Raw genomic sequence first — 3173 nt, 5'->3', positions numbered from 1 at the left:
AGCTAGCGTGACGGAAATCCCTTTTTAAATTGACGCACTGCTGAACTTAAAAGCAGAATGGCGTAGGATTCTTCGAAGTGAATCTGGGGCGTCTTCTGGTCCATCGGGAGGCAGCCCCATAAAATAAAGCTTGGCGCAGCCGCGTCCAGGACAGGATTGGCTCAGCAAGGTGCTCACGCCCGTTCCCATTGGGAAGTCTTATCACCCATGGGAATCTCTCAGGGGCTGACAGGACAGGAATTGGAATGGGGAAAGGGGGGGGGGGTGAAATGGAACTGAGGGGAGAGTTCTTTCAGAGGGTGGGGGCGCGGAGGGCATTGGGGTGAAAGGGGAAAGGTCAGGGGAATATGACTAAGGGGAGGCCTGAGGGAGAGGGCGCGGGGGAGACGGGCTGAGGGGGTGAGGCAAGATCGCCCGAGCGAGCGTCGATGGAGTACGTCGCGGGGTGGGCCACGTAATCACGGCAGGTGGCCCCGCCCAGGTGAGGCCCACAGGTAAAGGTGTACTCGAAACTCACACTCCCATACTTCAGGTAGCAAATCTCGCTGTGGTGGCCGGAGGTCAGGGGTCGCGTGCAGGACCCCAGACGCTCGTCATGGAAGAGGTCCTGGTCCCAGACCTCGACGGTCAGCTGCTGGCCGGCTTGGACGTTGACGTCGCCTAGGTCCAGCTGTGCGTTCCACCTGGGATTGTTGTTGTCCTGGATAATAGTGGTCTTAGCTACGGCCTTGCCGTAGCGGACGACGACGTAGGCGTCGGTGGCGCTGGTGTAGTCTCCCCAGAGGCCGCGACCCTCCTTCACCTTCACCGCCAGCCGCCCCCAGCCCCTCTCCGTGGAGCAGCAGAGCTTGTCGACCCGACTGTCGGACGGGCAGCAACAGGAGCAGGGCTCCCGCAGGTCGGTTCGAGCGCCAAGAGTGCACTTGGTGCGGCCGCAATCCCAGGAGAGGGCGTTGGCGGTCAGGTGGTGCAGGGGCTGCAGCGTGTAACGCACGATGCCCGGGTTGGCGGGCAGAGTGCCCATCCAGCGGGAGAAAGTGCCCGAGTCCCCCCGAGAAGAGGTCCAGCCCAGCGCTGGCGTTCCCGCCCGTCGTCTCCGTCTCCCGGTCCTTGAAAGAGTCGTGGGAGCTCCCCTTGGTTTTCAAGCTTTCGGCCAACTCTTTGCAGCGTTCGTACTTGGCCGAGCTCGACACTTTCATGCCCACATTCAACCTGGCCTCCACCCCCAGGCAGTCCTTCACCTCCTCGATGGTGAACCCTTCCGAGGCGACCTCGCAGGTGCGGAGGGCCGTCATGTCCCGGAAACGGCCTCCGAGTTCCACGTTCACTATGAAGTGGGTGCCATAGGTTCGGATGAACTGCTGGTAGACGGGCTTGGTGCCAGCCTGGTAATGCTTGGGCAATTGAGCCAACTGCCCCGGAGAACTGAGTGCTGAGCAGAGGGGTGCTGCTCAGACGGTAACGGTAGTAGCGGCAGAGGAACTGGTGACCGGTGAAGCTGTAGCGGTCAGACTTGGATCTCGAGGTACCGAACTCCGTCAGTCGGGATTTGGAGCCGGCCACAGTGAGCTTGGCGGTGATGCCCGGCTTTGGCCGCACCACGAGGTCGGCCTGCCAGCCGCCAGTGACCACCGTCTTAGTCGACTTCGTCAGCTCCTCGGCCGACTGGTAGATCCGGCCGGACAGCGATTGCGTGCAGGAGTGCTGCACCCGCCAGTCCACGATGGAGAGGGGCAGGCGCTGCCTGACGTTGCCCATCAGCCTGTTGCTGCAGAGGGTGCACGAGCCGTCCGGCTTCCTCCAGGCGTCCACGTTGGCGACGAACGCCCCCTTGGCCTGCAGGGTCACGATGTCGTAGCCGTCCCCCGCCAGGTTGGCGCCCGGGACGGGGCTAGCGGCCTGGCACTCGTTGGCGCTGCCGGTGTCACAGCTGGCACGGACATCAGCGAGGAGGAGGACGAGGAAGAGGAGGAGGAAGGAGAGGCACAGGGATGGGGGCAGCCCACTTGACGTCATGGCATCAACGACGCTCGTCAACGTAGTCCGAAGATCTGGAAGAGAAGGAGGAGGGATGAGAGGGAGGAAGACCGGAAATTTTGCCCAAAGAATTACATCGAATGTACAGCACAGAAACAGGCCATTCGGCCCCACTGCTCTATCCCGGTGTTTATGCTCCACACGAGCCTCCTCCCTCCCTACTCCATCTCACCCTCTCACCATCTCCTTCTATTCCTCTCTCCCTCATGTGTTTATCCAGCTTCCCCTTAAATCCATCTACACTATTCACCTCAACTACTCCTTGTGGGAGCGAGTTCCACATTCTCACCACTCTCTGGGGAAAGAAGTTTCTCCTGAATTCCCCGATTGGATTTATTAGTGACTATCTTATATTTATGGCCCCCCCTAGTTCTGGTCTCCCCCCACAAGTGAAAACATCTTCTCTACATCTACCCTATCGAACCCTTTCATAATCTTAAAGACCTCGATCAGGTCACCCCTCAGTCTTCCCTTTTCTAGAGAAAAGAGCCCCAGTCTGTTCAGACTTTCCTGATGGGGAAAACCTCTCAGTTCTGGTATCATCCTAGTAAATCTTTTTTGCACCTTCTCCAGTGCCTCTATATCCTTCCTATAATATGGAGAACAGAACTGTGCACAGTGCTCCAAGTGTGGTCTAACCAAGGTATATGGAGACCAGAACTGTACACAGTGCTGCAAGTGTGGTCTAACCAAGGTATATGGAGAACAGAACTGTGCACAGTGCTCCAAGTGTGGTCTAACCAAGGTATATGGAGACCAGAACTGTGCACAGTGCTCCGAGTGTGGTCTAATCAAGGTATATGGAGAACAGAACTGTGCACAGTTCTCCAAGTGTGGTCTAACCAAGGTATACGGAGACCAGAACTGTGCACAGTGCTCCAAGTGTGGTCTAACCAAGGTATATGGAGACCAGAACTGTGCCCAGTGCTCCAAGTGTGGTCTAACCAAGGTATATGTAGAGCAGAACTGTGCACAGTGCTCCAAGTGTGGTCTAACCAAGGTATATGCAGACCAGAACTGTGCCCAGTGCTCCAAGTGTGGTCTAACCAAGGTATATGGAGACCAGAACTGTGCCCAGTGCTCCAAGTGTGGTCTAACCAAGGTTCTATACAAGTTTAACATAACTTCTCTGCTTT

At 57.3% G+C, this 3173-nt stretch overlaps 1 pseudogene; it reads right to left on the bottom strand.

The window, feature by feature from the left end:
* Nucleotides 1-285: 285 nt before the first annotated feature.
* Nucleotides 286-2043, bottom strand: LOC137319150 (perforin-1 pseudogene; annotated as a pseudogene).
* Between the last annotated feature and the right edge of the window lie 1130 nt (nucleotides 2044-3173).

The sequence above is a fragment of the Heptranchias perlo genome, unplaced genomic scaffold (genome assembly GCF_035084215.1).
Source record: "Heptranchias perlo isolate sHepPer1 unplaced genomic scaffold, sHepPer1.hap1 HAP1_SCAFFOLD_744, whole genome shotgun sequence".
Lineage (NCBI taxonomy): Eukaryota > Metazoa > Chordata > Chondrichthyes > Hexanchiformes > Hexanchidae > Heptranchias > Heptranchias perlo.
Note: the sequence above shows the minus strand (reverse complement) of the source record. Positions and strands in the feature narration are given on the sequence as shown.